Genomic DNA, 17,093 nt, shown 5'->3' on the forward strand with positions numbered 1-17,093 from the left:
AAAAAAATTCATTATATAAAAAATATAACTATAAAAAAAATATATGTATAAAATATATAAAAAATATAACTATGTAAAAAAATATATAAAAATATAAATATGTAAAAAAAGTATAAATTTAAAAAATATATGTATAAAATATATATATAAAAAATAACTACGTAAAAAAAATAAAATATATAAAAAATATAACTATATAAAAAATATGTATAAAATATATAAAAAAATATAACTATGTAAAAAATCTATATAAAATATAAATATGTAAAAAAAAGTATAAAAATATAAAAAAATAATAACTAAAAAAATAAAATATATGAAAAAATATAACTGTAAAAAAATATATATATAAAATTATTTAAAAAAATGTAAATATATTAAAAATATAAAATATCTAAATATTAAAAAAAATAAAATATATATAAATACATAAAAAAATAACTATGTAAAAAATAAACTATATAAAAAAACTAAAAAAAATATAACTCTGTAAAAAAATAAAGTCCATTTTTTCTTCATCTTTTCTTCTCAGATGCTGTGTGTCAGTGTTTCAATGCCCAACATTCTGTATGACATCTTTTATCTTTTCTTCTGGTTTTACTTTTTTCCTTCTATCTCTTGGATCCCGCCGTTTGCTCGGACACTCACTCGCCAGTCACCTAAACCAAAATGACCAATGTAAGATTTTCTGTAATTACAAATGAATTTGTGCATGTTGCAGCTACTCTCATAAAGTGTGCTATAAAACTAGCAATGTTCTGGTAAATATTGTGTGCTTTTCAGGTGGGGCCATAACATCCAGGATACTAAGGGCTCTATCAAATCACAAAATGCACTTAGCGCATCAAAAATGAATAAAACCAATGTATTACTGTTGGTTATAGCTGGAAACCAATAGACAGATGTCCAATCATAGAGATCAATATTTTTTAGATTATAATACACTAGAATTCAAGTGGAATCATAGGAGAACTGAATCTCCAATATCATGTAGCATCTACCGGACTCTAGAACTGGAATGGTAAACTTACTGCTGTGTCTGTCGCTGATGTCTTCATTTTATCTCATCCAGGTTTTTTTATCTTTCTATTTCATTAAGTCAGGAATAAAATAGTTGGAGTGTAGCCCTGGACGACGGCACCGCTTCTTTTAGCTTTCAGCATTCTGCGTGTGTCCCGAGTCACATCAATGGTTTTGGAACAGTTTTTTTTTTTCTTTATCCGGGGTTTTTTATCTTGTCCCCTTGTCGGCAGTCACCTAAACCAAAATGACAAATATAAGAAGCTTTAATAAATTACTGCAATGATCTACCTACATATAACTGTATATAAAAAGTAACTTGTACAGGAGGCTTCTACTCTCTAATACACTGTACAATAATTTTCTGGTAAATATTGTGGTGTTCTTCTGGTAGTGCCATAGCATCCAGGATACTAATGTGATGGGCTAACAGTGGCCGCTGGCTGCAGTATGTGTGTGGGTCTGAGGCAGGGATGTTAGATTATGAGCCCCATAGGGGACAGGCATGAATGAGGGGGATCTCTGTACAGCATTATTGAATATGTTGGTGATATACAAGCAACAGGAAAAAAAAAGCTAATTAATCACTTACCTTAAATGTATCTTAAATGTATCTACCAGATCAGACTGGGGTTCTTTATTTCATTCCCCATCTAGTTTCCACTGTCTTCACCATAGAATGCAAACTGATGATGTGCAAAGCACAAGAGCCAAACAGCAAGTGACCCCACCTAGGAGGAGCCAGCTGTTATACAGCATATAGCAGCTGTGATGTCACAATAAGCAGATGTGATGTCACAATAAGCAGCTGTGATGGCATCACAATGAGCAGCTGTGATGTCACAATAAGCAGCTGTGATGTCACAATAGAAACAGTCTAAGGAAAAAAAAAAATACTTTGTTGGCCATAGTGGCCATAGCAACCAATCACAGCACAACAGGTTTGTATTGTTAGGCAGCGGGGTTTTTTTGTTTTTTTTTACTACAGGCCTCAGCTCCCCCCACACACACACTTTATGGCAGGAGTAAAGTGGTGTTCACAGTATGGAAGAAACAATGTTATATTTACCATGTACCTGTAAAGTTTGTATGAAAAATTATTATCAGGCAGCATTGTGCTCAATCATCATTTTCTAAATTACTTCCATTTTGAATTTGGTGACTAAGTACCTTAGCAGAGGAGCCATTGTCTATGCTCCCTGCTGTTTATACCTGCGAATTAGAAGGCGCAATGCCCTGATGCGTCTCCATAGCAACCATCTCCAGCATGATCCCCAGTGTAATGTGATTGTATGGCTGAAGATGGAGCAGAGCCATTTCCTGATGCACGGGTACCATCAGCAGGGTCAGGAGACATCGGTGACTCCATTAAGGTATTTCAGCTCCAAATTAAAAATGGAAGTAATTTAAAAAAAATACTATTGTACCCAGTGCTGCCCGATGGTGACTGTTCATGCAGATACCCCTAGCAGCCAATCAGTTTCCACCTTTCATTTTGCAAAGAGTCTGTAAAACGTTGAATCTGATTGGTTGCTAGGGGCAACTGAGCCAGTTTCACTTTACACCATGTTTGTTAAATCTCCCCCTATGTTCAGTGACACCAGTCATGTTTCATCATGTTTTTAGCATGTTTAATAAATTTATTATTTCAGACCCCTAAATACAGAAACTGAACCCCAAACGTAATTCAGACCCCAAATTAGAACAAAATACGGGCCTCTCTGCCTGTCAATCATCCCCACACTGAGCCGTGACTAGCCCCGGGCGGCTCCCCACCCAGATGACTAAGTGTCGCCCCTCTCCCTGCCTTTTTTCTGCCTACTAAAGCTGTGGCTGCAGCAGTAGTTCTGTGCGGTGCTTGAGGGATTAAAGGGGTTATCCGGCGCTACAAAAACATGGCCACTTTCCCCCTACTGTTGTCTCCAGTTTGGGTGTAGTTTGAAACTCAGCTCTGTTGAAGTAAATGGAGCTTAATTGCAAACCGCAACTAAACTGTAGACAACAGTAGGGGGAAAACTGGCCATGTTTTTGTAGCGTTAAATAACCCCTTTAATTCTCTTTGAACAAATCCGTATTGCAGTGAAAAATCAAGTGATAAATACAAATGTCCATACATAAACCCATTATGATGTGTTCAAATGCATATACAGTGGTGCCTTGGATTACGAGCATAATTCGTTCCGGGACCATGCTTGTAATCCAAATCCACTCTTAAACCAAAGCAAATTTTCCCATAGGAAATCATTGAAATGCAGACAATTGGTTCCACAACCCAAAAGTAATGATTTAATATTCTGAATAACATGTAAAACTAATGAACAAACAATGAAAAATAGCTGAATATGTGATATTATAAGTTACTGTACAGTATAGCAATCAGCATGTGGAGTATAATGTATAGTAACTGCATAAACCTGAAAACACAGCAGCAGTTTGTAAATACAGGATGAAACTGCAGATCCCTATGATGCAGTAGCATAGTACAACAGGCTAGAAAAGAGAAGCAGGGCTGCTGTCAAAGGTCTGTGTGGTCACATGACAGCAATGGGGAAGGGGTGTGTGTTCAGCATGGACCAATCAGGACTGACAGACTGCAGGGAGCATAAAGGAATGAGCAGGGCAGAAGTGGGCACAGTATAGCAGCACTCTGTCTGGGGAGAGAGGGGTTACAGCTATGGAGTGATTACCCCCACAGTCCTGTCCCCTGATGCAAGCCCCAGCCTGAAGTGGATCTGCTATGATTTGGAAGGTGAGGCAGACTTCCTGGGTCAGAGTACAGTGCTGTAGACCCCGCTATGCAGGCCTTGCCCCTCCCCCACTCGCGCTCCCACCCAGTACAGGGAGCTCTTAAACCAAAGCAATGCTCTTAAACCAAGTCACAATTTTGAAAAACTGTGAGCTCTTAAACCAAAACGCTCTTCAACCAAGTTACTCTTAAACCAAGTTACCACTGTATATGCCAAAATGTGCAAAACTGCTGAAGTACCCATATTATACGGTATAAAATAATGAGTACAATGCCCTTAATACATGTCATGGTGCTCCAAACAGTCAAACGCTGGACTATGGGTTCAGTGTCAAAAACTTAACCCAATACTGACAATATATATAGCGATATAAAGACTAAAGAGAAAGGCAGAGATAATGGGAACATTCCCAAGATAGTGGAACATATCTACTCAGGCCAATATGTAAGTATGTGCATAGGACCGTGAGAGGTGCAGTAAAAGGGTCTCACTTGGGTGGGTTTTTGCAACTTTGTTCCGTTGAAGTGAATGGAGCTTAAAGTGAATCTGTACCCACAATCTGACCCCCCAAACCACTTGTACTGTCAGATAGCTGCTTTTAATCCAAGATCTGCCCTGGGGTCCGTTCGGCAGGTGATGCAGTTATTGACCTAAAAAAACAACTTTTAAACTTGCAGCCCCATGCCCAATGGGCGTGGCTTACATTGTGTATGCATTAGGCTGGCACAACCTCTCTGTCCCTCCTCATCATTAGGAATGTTCCAGGCAGATTTTCTACTATTCATCATCTGTGTCATCACGGCAAATGGGCTGGATCGTTAAGGCACCTGTGTAATGTTCAGACAGGAGAAAGTGTTCTAGGGGCATTCCTAATGATGAAGAAGGTGGGGAGGAGGGATGGAGGGGTGATGCAAAGTTAGGGCACAGATACTCTAGGCCACGGTCATTGGGCACAAGGCTGCAAGTTTAAAAAAAATTTTTTTAGGACAATAACTGCATCACCTGCTGAACGGACCCCAGGACTGATCTTGGATTAAAAGTAGCTATTCGAAGGTACAAGTGGTTTGGGATGGGCAGATTGTGGGTACAGAGTCGCTTTAACTGCAAACCACACCTGAACTGGAGACAAGAGTGGTGCTGTCTCTGGAAGAAAGTGGCCATGCTTTTGTAACAATGAATAACCCCTTTAAGCTTTACTCCACCCTGCCCTATACCTCCCTATCTTTGTCATACAATAGCAATTTACCATATATCATTTAATTGGTGCACAAGGCCGGGAGATGCACGCCTCTCTCACTGTACCAGGAACGGCGGATACCTCAACATAAATCAAGGCTGGCCCACGACATGTCCAATTTTTTCATTTTGGCCCAACGTGTATTTGACTATGACTTCCCTGATGTAGAAGAAAATAATCACAGATAGTTACAATGATTTATCTACAATTCTCTATATGTTTCTATGCACTTTAATATATACATAATCAGAAATGACACCCTGCTATTATGCTAGATATTATAAGCAGATTATTCACCCCATTCGTTTTAAAGCAGTGGGGCCAGATGTGAGAAGAGGAGAGGTGTGGAGACTTGCTTGTGACTTCATCAGGTCTGGGGCAGTTCTATATCCTGAATTCTACAGTTCTAAGTAAACTGCTAGTCAGTTAGTATACAGGCAGGCAGTTATGTGCTGTGTTCACACATAGTATTTTCCTCAGTCTTTTTTCAATCGAAACCAGGAGTGGACCTAGCAGGGAAATATTATAACGGGAAGATTTGTACAGTTTTCTGTTTTTAACCCACTCCTGGTTTTGGTTGAAAAAGACTGACAGAAATACTATGTGTGAACATAGCCTTATACCTATACATGTTAGGGCCTTTTCACATCATGTTTTGGTGATATTTCATCTGTGTATGCATTGTATATTGTGACATACTCCTGGTAGGATATCCAAGTATAATGGATTGAATGTCATCTACAAGTGACCACGTTTGGTCTATTTTCCACAAATAATCCTTACTCAGTACGGGATCCCAGAAGATCACACTTTTGCATCCTGTAGAAAAAAAAAGTTTAGCTTCCTCAACTCAAGGGGCCCGCTAGGGGTACACTGCAGTGTATATTGGCATATACATATAGAGATGACACAATGTATAGAAGGAAAACATTGAAAAATGCTGATATAGCAGGTAATAAAAGTATTAGACCTTTTTATCTGTTGCCAAATACAGTTCCTGTCATGTCTGGAAAGCCAAAGACATAGCTCTGCCCGTCCAGGTATGATGGGAATCGTACTATTGTACCTGCTGGAGGGCTGCAGGTTCCCGGCCCATGTCCTAGACCAGGGGTACTCAACAACTTTTAGTGAAGGTCCACTTACCGGGGTCTATTGTCAGGTGAAGGTCCGAGCTGAACATCAGTAGGAAACGTGTTTTGTTACTTTGTCACAAACGTTCAACTATTTATATACAGAATTGCTGCTTATTAGCGTGAAAATTGGCATTTTTTTCTCTCTCACCAAGCCTTTGATATAAGGTACAAAGGGAGTGACTGCCCTGGTAGTATATAGCCCCCCTGTTGCTCCCCCAGTAGTGTATAGCCCCCCCTGTGCGCTCTCCTTCAGTAGTATATAGCCCCCTGTTGCTCCCCCAGTAGTATATAGCCCCCCTGTGCGCTCTCCCCCTGTAGTATATAGCCCCCTGTGAGCTCCCCCCAGTAGTAAATAGCCTCCCCGTGCGCTCTCCCCCTGTAGAATATAGCCCCCTGTGAGCTCCCCCCAGTAGTATATAGCCCCCCTGTGCGCTCTCCCCCTGTAGTATATAGCCCCCTGTGCGCTGTCCCCCAGTAGTATATAGCCCCCTGTGAGCTCCCCCCAGTAGTATATAGCCCCCCTGTGCTCTCCCCCTGTAGTATATAGCCCCCTGTGAGCTCCCCCCAGTAGTATATAGCCCCCGTGAGCTCCCCCCAAGTAGTATATAGCCCCCCTGTGAGCTCCCCCCTGTAGTATATAGCCCCCTGTGAGCTCCCCCTGTAGTATATAGCCCCCCCATGCGCTGTCCCCCTGTAGTATATAGCCCCCTGTGAGCTCCCCCCAGTAGTATATAGCGCCCCTGTGCTCTCCCCCCAGTAGTATATAGCCCCCCTTGTGCTTTCCCCCTGTAGTATATAGCCCCTGTGAGGTCCCCCCTGTAGTATATAACCCCCTGTGCGCTCCCCCCAGTAGTATATAGCCCCCTCAGTAGTATATAGCCCCCTGTGAGGTCCCCCCTGTAGTATATAACCCCCTGTGAGGTCCCCCCTGTAGTATATAGCCCCCTGTGCACTCCCCCCAGTAGTATATAGCCCCCTCAGTAGTATATAGCCCCCTCAGTAGTATATAGCCCCCTGTGAGGTCCCCCCTGTAGTATATAGTCCACCTGTGCGCTCTCCCCTTGTAGATGCCCCCCAGACAGAAAAAAAAATAACAAAAACAACTCACCTAGCACCTCATTCCCCGCTGCGGCCGTCTTCTTCTCTTCCCGTCGGTCCGGCCCCCGGCTGATACGTGCTCTGTAGGGATGTCCCGGGGATTCCCCAGCAGAACGCGCATCAGTGACCTCAGCGTACGCCGCCGGCCTGCACTTCCGGGAATGACAGGCCGGCAGCGTACACTGAGGTCTGTGGTGCGCGCTCTGCTGGGGAATCCCCGGGACATCCCCAGAGAGCGCGTATCAGCCGGGGGCCGGACCGACACTGCCCCCAGCCCCACAGGCGTACTGACATCTAAGGACAGTACGCCTATGGGGCGGGAGGCAGTGCGGTGGGGAGCGGGACCTCCTAACCGCCCCGGGACGGACCGGATCCGGGGCGGTTAGGAGGTCTGACCAGGGGTCCGGACAGCTGGCCTCCGCGGTCCGGGTTCGGACCGCGGTCCGCCAGTTGAGGACCCCTGTCCTAGACAGTTCCTATAGCTTCTTAGTAAGGGGACACCCCTCAGATTAACGGTTTCCTCTTTGCAGCCCTTCAAATGACACACTGACACATCGTATCTTTTTTTAATATTTTTTTAATAATGTGGTAAATATGGTCTTGCCCGTGTCTTAGTTTTCCCCATGCCTTTCGCCACACCAGAAACAGCTCAGAGATAGTATAAAGCGTCTGGCGATGCGACGGGCAGTTGACCGGTTGGCTGGTCGTGTCTGTTGGACTACTTCTACCAAAATCCAGTTGGGGTGGGAGGTCATATACAGACATGACGTCTAAGACAAATTCTCTTTTTCGATTTTCAACAAAACATTGAGCCTCTTGATTCCAGTGGTTAGGTGGTGTTGGTCGCATATGCGCCCATCTCATTGAATGACAATTGTTTGCGAGGTGCGGACCTGAGCATGCTCTTTGGCCTGGATGTTTCAGGTGCTGCTGCTGCTGATCTTTCTGCAGGCACATTCAGGCTCTCAGCATTTTGTTCTCCTCGTTGCTGGGATTTCAGGCTGCGGTATTGGTTCAGCTTCCACCATTTCGTTATTGAGGGGCAGGATGTTGGTACCAGAGGAATTTGCACGTTCATTGAATTCCTCCTCATGTGCGAGCCAGGCAGCCCGGAACAATACTGTGGCGATATTAACAGTGTAAATACCGCGCCACTAAGAAGCCGAACGCTGAGGTTTAACATACAGCCAGGGGCGTCCTCTCTGGTGACCACTAGTGGTGGGGGCTCCCATTGTCTATTGTCTAACAGAACTGGAGGGGACCATATCTAGCACCTATAATACTTACCCCAAACACTTCAGTTCTTATCCATTTATACATTATCTGTTTAATTGTCCTCTCCTGGGGGGGGGCGGCTATGGATTTCAATGGGTTATTCTGTAAAATGTAAAAATAAAACTAGTACAAGGGTTCAAAGATAAAAATTTACATAGAAAGTATCATCAGAGGTGTCTAAAATAAAATAAAAATTTACATAGAAAGTATCATCAGAGGTGTCTAAAATAAAATGTACAATTTGAGTTCCTTTTTCTCCAATGCAACGCTCTTGTGTTCATCTGTGACCAGGTGGGACATACAGGTCATCAACTGGGTCTGCTAAAAAAAAATCCTGCAAGAAAACAAAATCTGTTATATGGGGATGTGAACACCCAGGATCAGGCAGTGTGAACGCTGTATATAGTAAAGGCTGCTGTGTACATGAGAAAATGCTCAGGGGTGGCACCAAGGAGGCACCTCATTGGAAATGTAAGCTGAGTCCCCCCATAGTGGTATACACCCTTGGTTATACAGGCTTAGAAAAATATGTTGCTTTCTGTCAGAGACAGCCTCACACTTGTCCTCACTTTGGATGTGGTTTTGCATCTCAGGTCCACTAAAGGGGACAGGGGTGGTACTGTTCTTGTAAGATAGTAGCTGTGCTTTTTCTTATACTGGCTAACCTGTATATAAAACGTTCTATTGGTGCTACTTGGGCAGTGGAATGATCATAAAATAATATACAGCAACTATAACTCACCCCAAAGTTGTAATATAATTCTAATGTGGGGAACAACTTCTGACCAAAAGTCCTAAAAGACAATGAAAAAATAAGATTTCTCACACAACAAACTACTGATACATAGATGAAATATTCACAGCCTAATCTCATCAGGGATGAAAATAATAATAATTGTGTACTTGGTACTTGTCTCATTCTTCCAGGGTCTTGGGTTGGTGGTTGGGTATATATAAGATAGGATGTATTAATCCAGTATAAGAATTCTTGAAGAAGAAAAAAAAAAATAATAATACATAATAATTATAATTATAATAATACCAATGATGTATTGCATAGACAGTACTTGGAGACTTACCTCAAACATGGTGGGAGCAGGTGGTGGTTTTCCTTTTGGACTTTCATAGAATAGAATCTTAATAATCCATGATGAGAAGTGCTGAAAGACAGGAAATAATAATAATCTGATATCCCAGACAACAATCTACTAATAAATACAAGGAATATTTATGGCCTAATCGTATCACAAATGATAATAATAATATAATCATCATGTATTTCTAATACTTGGAGACTTACCTCAAACATAGTGAGAGTTGGTGGTTTTTCCATTGGACTATCATCGGACGTCCTTCTGAATACAAGTTATATGGCTCTGTGTAGGGTGGATCAGATCCAGAAACACTAGTAACAAAATCAACCTCATTGTTTCCAAAAGGGAAGTCTCCTATCACCAAGAATTGCAAAACAGAGACAAGCTATAGGTGGCCGGACTCTTCTTTTTTACTCTCCGGTGGTCACATTACAATATTCCGAAGCCCATGTGACATTATTAGGGCGTTATGAAACCATCAACTCACCCCAAGCAACATCTATAGTATACCACTTATTATTGAGACTACGGATTGTCTATGTATTTCTGATGTTTATTGTTCCCAATATGTAAATACAATGGTTTGTAACCTGGCCGTTATTCTGTGAGATTCCTCCAATGATAGATGTAGCCTTCATGGCCTTATTTCTAACCCTTTCCAGCACAGTAATATACATGGATATCAGGTCATCTGAATCCTTAAAGGGAACCAATCACGTAAAAAAACACCTGTTACGCTATGGAAATGTGCTATAGCAACACCCAGCAGACTTCCCAGACATACTTTTACACCCCCCTCCCTGCAATGTACAACCAGTAAACCTACTACATAAACTTGGAGCGCTGTATGTAAATTGTCCCCAAGTATTCATCGTGGCGGTGAGCCGCAGACAAGAAGTCACTTTCCCTAGGAGTTTCGGTGCAGTAATCATGTAATTAAACGAACGCACATAGAAAATATACAGTGGCACTCACCGGATCCTTAAAATGATGCTTTATTTCAGGGCATATACAGAGCAACAAACAAGTGCATTCCACTGGGAAGGAGCGACGATCGTTTCGCGCTACCGCGCTTCGACTGGCTCACCAGTCGAAGCGCGGTAGCGCGAAACGATCGTCGCTCCTTCCCAGTGGAATGCACTTGTTTGTTGCTCTGTATATGCCCTGAAATAAAGCATCATTTTAAGGATCCGGTGAGTGCCACTGTATATTTTCTATGTGCGTTCATCTACTCCACTAATTTCAGTAGAGCACCACCGGAACAGAGACTGTTGCCCGGACCTGGCTAAGGGTCTAGCTAGCCGTGTGTTTGCATGTCTGAGTGCCCATTTTTTTTACTTCTCATATTGACCATTGTAATCATGTAATTAGACTGCATAATTGCTGTGATGTCATTGAGGGGCGCACCGTCCCTTAAGTCGGCACGCCTACGTTCTTACTGCGCTGCACATGCCCAGTACAGTAGGTCCGATCCGTGCTGTACTGTGCTGGTGCAGAATAGCCTCAATCTCATTGCCAATCACTGCTAGACCAGCAATCAACATGGCTACAACATAGCCAGTGTCGGACTGGCCCACTAGCAGACCGGAGAATCCTCCGGTGGGCCCCAGTTTTAGAACCTGCACTAACACTGACTGACATGTCATTTTTTACTGGTTCTTCACTGGCGGGCCCCCAGGATCATTTCCTCTGGTGGGCCCCAGATACCCCACTCCGACACTGGACATAGCAGGATGTGTCAGCCCTTCCCCATCATGTTTATTGGCTAATTTAAGGCGGCACACATGCAGGGAGGAGACTTATTTTACACTAGTATCACGCGGTACTTGTTAGTGTATCAGGTACTTTGGAACCCCCCCCCCCCCGATACTCAAGTGAAGCGTCAAGTATAGCGAGTATACTCGCTCATCTCTAGTTCCGTGTTAAGGTGTTTCAGAATTTACACTAACGTTACTGAACAGTCTCTCTGCTGCTGTTTTGCCGTAATTTGTGCAAAATTGCAGTAAAAACACCACTATTTTGCACAAATCATGGCAGATTTACAGCAAGGCGACAATACAGCAGGCAAAGTATGTCTGTCCTGGACTGCCATGGGCCTCCCACGAGCTTAGGGCCCCAGGCAGCTGCCCAAAAAGGACCTATTATAATCCGCCACTGATCTGCCCCTAAGATTAGGAGCATTTAGAAAACATTCAGAGATGGTTGGCACTGAAAGGGTTTATACATTGTAATAGAAAATACATCATTTTTCTTATTGCTGCTGGATTCTAGTATATATATATAATATATGTATCGGGAGGTAGCTAGGAAAGTTCTCCTCCTGCCAAGTGCTTCGTAGGACTCTTAGGAGGTAATCATTTCCCTGCTGTCCTTTAAACAAACGCTATTACATTCCAACTCCTGCAAGTGCCTGACCCGTGTAAGGACACATTCCACTCCGGGGCATTCCACAAATACTTGCTGCAATTTTCATCAACGCTGTAAAAAATAATGTCATATAAAAACAGATATAATGATTGTGGTAATAAATAAAAAAAAAAAAAAATGACCTATCCTTAAAGGGGTAGTTCACAAAAAAAAATTGTCTTTAAAATGAACTGGTACCAGAAAGTGCCAGAGATTTGTAATTTACTTCTATTCAAAAATCCCAAGCCCTCAGTACTTACCAGCTGCTGTATGTCCTGCAGGAAGTGGTGTATTCTTTCCAGTCTGACACAGTGCTCTCTGCTGCCACCTTTGTCCATGTCAGGAACTAGTCAGATCAGTAGCAAATTCCCATAGAAAACCTCTCCTGCTCTCCAGACTGGAAAGAATACACTACATCCTGCAGGACATACAGCAGATTATAAGTACTGGAAGACTTGACATTTTTTAATAGACGTAAATTACAAGTCTCTGGCACTTTTCAGCACCAGTTGATTTGAAAGAAAATGTATTTAGTGAACTACCCCTTGGGGGCTATGTTCACACTACGTAAGTTTCCGGACGTAGCGCGTTCCGTGAATAAGCGGCCGGAGATTTACATAGTTTGCGTACAATGGAAAGTATACGATCTATGGCTGCACAGTCCACACTACGTAAGAACTTACACCAGGATCGTACGCGGCGCCGTAAAAAATGAACCAGACCATTGTTTGAGGACGAAAATGCCGTACGTAGTGGGGATTTCTTCATTTTTGCACTTTTCTTTGCCAATCCAAAAGGTTCTGTGGGGTGTCCGGGGCTAGCCGAAGATATCCAAGTAAAAGGCCGCTGTCAGATCGCTACGTAGGGCGCTCGGGAAGCGTAAGTAGACTACGGGCGTAGGTTCGCGGACCGTACGTAGCCAGACGCAACTTACGTAAATCCCCGGCCGGAGTTTAACACGTATATGTCCGGCCGCGAAAATATGCGGCCGGATATATACGTAGTGTGAACATAGCCCAAAGGAAATGTCCACGTGTCCTTGGTTGGCCAATAAAGGTATCACTCCTAAAATACTTTGATCACAAGTATCTACCACGACCATGATAACTGAAAAATAAATAATGGATGTAAATTGCAAACTTGCTTTATATCACATCTACTGTTGATTTAGATTTTGAAAGTTATAACGACAGTGACACTTTAAATACAATTGTGATGGGTGGCCACTGATTCCTATGTCTGTGGCTTATCTGTCCCAGAACAAAAGAATAGGGCAAAGATATGCTATGAGGGTCGGGTCGGGAGGCCAGCATACACATTACATTGTCTGTATACTAATGAAGCAAAGACAACTTTTAAATTCAAACTGTATAAATATCAATGTAAAAACATCAGCAAAATAACAGGAATTACTAACGACATAAAAGTAATGGGAATGACATCAGTTCTGATAAGAATCAATTTGTGTTTATATTACATGGAAATTAAGTGGTCTGATGGCAGCTCTATTCACAGAGCCGCGTTCCTTTCCTCTTCCTGTTCCACTTCCTAAATTTTGCTGGTTACTCTTTTCTGGAATTTCCTTGTATCTAGTGCATAGGTGAATGTATTGTTGCGGTCTGTCTAGACCAGGGGTACTCAACAAAGTTTAGTGAAAGTTCACTTACCGGGGTCTATTGTCAGGTGAAGGTCCGAGCTGAACATCAGTAGTAAACGTGTTTTCTTAACTTTTCACAAACATTGTTGAACTATATACATACAGAATTAATGCTTATTAGTGGGAAAGCTGGCATTTTTTCTCTCTCACCAGCCCTTATATAGTCCCCCTGTGCGCTCCCCCAGTAGCATATAGCCCTCCTGTGTGCTCCCCCAGTAGTATATATCCCCCCTGTGAGCTCCCCCAGTACTATATAGCTCCTTGTGCGCTCCCCCCAGTACTGTATAGCCCCCCTGTGAGCTCCCCCCAGTAGTATATAGCCCTTCCAGTAGTATATAGCCCTCTGTGAGCTCCCCCCAGTAGTACATAGCCCCCCATTAGTATATAGCTCCCTGTGCGCTCCCCCCAGTAGTATATAGCCCCCCTAATAGTGTATAGCTCCCTGTGCGCTCCCCCAGTAGTATATAGCCCCCCTGTGAGCTCCCCCCCAGTAGTATATAGCCCCCCTGTGAGCTCCCCCCAGTAGTATATACCCCCCTGTGAGCTCCCCCCAGTAGTATATAGCCCCCCTGTGTGCTCCCCCCAGTAGTATATAGCCCCCCAGTAGTATATAGCTCCCTGTGCGCTCCCCCCCAGTGGTCTATAGCCCCCCTGTGAGCTCCCCTTCAGTAGTATATAGCCCTTCCAGTAGTATATAGCCCCCTGTGAGCTCCCCCCAGTAGTATATAGCCCCCAATAGTATATAGCTCCCTCTGCGCTCCCCCAGTAGTATATAGCCCCCCTAATAGTGTATAGCTCCCTGTGCACTCCCCCCAGTAGTATATAGCCCCCCAGTAGTATATAGCCCCCCTGTGAGCTCCCCCCCAGTAGTATATAGCTCCCCGTTACGAACGCTCATAGTTACTGTGCAGAGGGGAGCAGCGCAACTCAGTATACAGGTATACTGAGCTGCAGCCTGGGGTCCGGACAGCTGGCCTCCACGGTCCGCATTCGGACCGTGGTCCGCCAGTTGAGGACCTCTGATCTAGAGTATGGGTGTCCAACCTTCCAGCTAGTGTAAAACTACAATTCCCATCATGCCTGGAAAGAAATTGTAGTCTTGCAACAGCTGGAGGCCATGGGGATTACTGGTGAGTTTTCTCTGTGGGTTCATAATACTGTATGAGGCTATGTTCACACTGCGTATGATTCCGGCCGTAGTGCGAACCGCGAATATATGCACGTAGTTTTGAGGTTGATGCGTTCGCTTGAAAGTATACTATATACGCCCGCACAATGCACACTACGTATGAGCCTACGGGCGGATTGTATAGGGCGCCGTGAAAAATGAACAAGACCATTATTTGAGGACGGAAATGTTCCAACTCACGGCCGTGGATTTCCATGCGGTCCCGTACGGAGTACTTATTTCAGCCAAATTGAACTTGATTTTTCGATCCAAAAGGTTCTGTGTGGTTTACTGGGCTGGGCGAAGATTTCCAAGTAAATGACCTGCTTCAGATCGCTTCGAAACAAGCTAGGAATGCATAACTGTACTGCGGGCGTATGTTCGCGGTTCATACGCATCTGACCGCATGTCGATTTTTCCCACGGCCGTAGTTTCAGCCGCACATGTACGGCTGCGTACGAACTACGGCCGGAATCGTATGTAGTGTGAACATAGCCTAATACAGTATTTTCCTGCGTATAAGATTACTTTTTAAACAAGGAAAATGTTCTGACAAGTCTGGGGTCGTCTTATACGCCGGTGTTGTCTTATAGGGCGGCTGGTGACAAACTTCGGAATCGGACTGGAAAATCTGCAGTTGCCGCATACGGTGGTGGGAGCTCAAAAACAGCCACATCCCCGCTGTATGCAGCAACCGTATGAAGGGCAGAGCAAGCTGCAGGCATCCGGTGTATGGAAAAAAGGGCTGTGCCCAGAAATAAACACCTTATTGACCTGTCTTGCCCGCCCTTGTATCCTACCGGTACTACTGTACCTCCTTCTATGCCTCTCAGATCTCGCTGCTGTCTGATGTTTTTAGTAATTTTTATTTGATGTGTTGCAAGAGGGGTAGTCTCATACGGGGAGAATATCCCAAACTCTATATCTGAACTGAAAAAGTTGGGGATCGTCTTATATGCCGGAAAATACGGTATATATAAATACTATGCATTAGATTTATAAAGAAAGAAACTGGCTCAGTTGCCCCTAGCAACCAATCAGATTCCACTTATCATTCCTCACAGACTCTTTGGAAAATGAAAGGTGGAATCTGATTGGTTGCTAGGGGCAACTGAGCCAGTTTCACTTTACCCCATGTTTGATAAATCTCCCCCTATATCTATATACAAACCAGCCACTCTTGTAGAGCGGAGTGGTGGTCGGTAACCTAGACAATGAGCTGACAACAATGGGAGGTAAAGAGCAGCTTATCAGGAGAAGGGGGTAAGTTTGCTAAATGATTGTATTTGCAAAAAACTTTACTTAATAAGTCTGTTATTATACAGTGTGTGGCAGCATTAAGTGGTGACACGGGCCTCTCTGCTGCCACCAATGTTCATATGGGGAACTGCAAAGCTGTCCAAGCCCTGCGACCTGCTCCTGGCTCTAATGAAGTGCTGCCACCAACACAACCCATCAATTCTTTAGGCGAACGGTGGAATTCGTTGGTGAATATCATTGAGTCTATGGGACAGGTGGAACTTTAGGAGGAGGCCGTGCAGCGGAATCTGCTTGAAGCCTCTGAGTGTATTCTGTAGTGTGTACATAACCTTACAAAGTAGTATAGCTTTAAAAAAGGTGGGTGGAAAACAAAAACTTCCACTTACCACCCTGGCTCCTGCGTTGCTGCCGCATTCTGCTTCTCCGGTCCCTGGCTGCTTCCTGGTGTTGAGACAGGACTTGGGACATGATGTGGCAGACCCGCTTAGCCATTAAGCAGCAGAGGCGGGACACCACTACAGCCACTGAATGGCTGAGCGGATCTGAAAAAAATAGATCCTGGCCAGAGTTCTCCTTTAAAGCAATTTATAAAAAAAATTGTTAGTCTACGGAGTACCCCTTTAACTTCAAGTACTGACTGTTCACTTGCTGCATACTTTATCCCACCCCTTGTCAGGGGCCATTGTTACAATAATCAGTATTATTTAGTTCCCCTGTCAGTGGTTATAATGTTATGGCTGATCCCTGTATGTAGGAACAGTGATGTCTTTGCTGGTTGGTAAGGTGTTATCACTAGGACCCAGGAGCTGTGCTGCTGCACCAGTATAAGTGCTCCTCTTCATACCAGACATCATACATTATCATTTAAATCTACTTAATTTTAGCATCCGGCCCGTCCCCAGTAACCGGCCGCACAGCTGAAGATTCCTGCATATATAATGCCCGGTATATTTAGACAAACGCTGTATTTATGTGAAGATCCCAAGGGGAATATTACC

At 43.6% G+C, this 17,093-nt stretch overlaps 1 protein-coding gene and 1 long non-coding RNA gene across 3 annotated transcripts in view; one reads left to right on the top strand and one right to left on the bottom strand.

The window, feature by feature from the left end:
* Positions 1-492: 492 nt before the first annotated feature.
* LOC138800799 (uncharacterized) lies at positions 493-2,143 on the bottom strand. The gene is made up of 3 exons (XR_011364525.1): positions 1,613-2,143; positions 1,032-1,257; positions 493-659 (listed from the first exon to the last, which is right to left on the bottom strand). It is a non-coding gene; the product is annotated as an uncharacterized lncRNA (long non-coding RNA).
* Positions 2,144-2,294: 151 nt separating this feature from the next.
* METTL5 (methyltransferase 5, N6-adenosine) overlaps positions 2,295-17,093 on the top strand; it is a 45,853-nt gene continuing 31,054 nt past the window's right edge. Inside the window, exon 1 of one of the 2 annotated variants that reach the window (XM_069982842.1) lies at positions 2,295-2,393. The gene's annotated coding sequence lies outside the window, so the exon portion shown is untranslated. The remainder of the gene's footprint in view (positions 2,394-17,093) is intronic. The other variant, XM_069982841.1, reaches the window with a different exon arrangement.

This window comes from Dendropsophus ebraccatus, chromosome 9, assembly GCF_027789765.1.
Source record: "Dendropsophus ebraccatus isolate aDenEbr1 chromosome 9, aDenEbr1.pat, whole genome shotgun sequence".
In the NCBI taxonomy this organism is placed as follows: domain Eukaryota; kingdom Metazoa; phylum Chordata; class Amphibia; order Anura; family Hylidae; genus Dendropsophus; species Dendropsophus ebraccatus.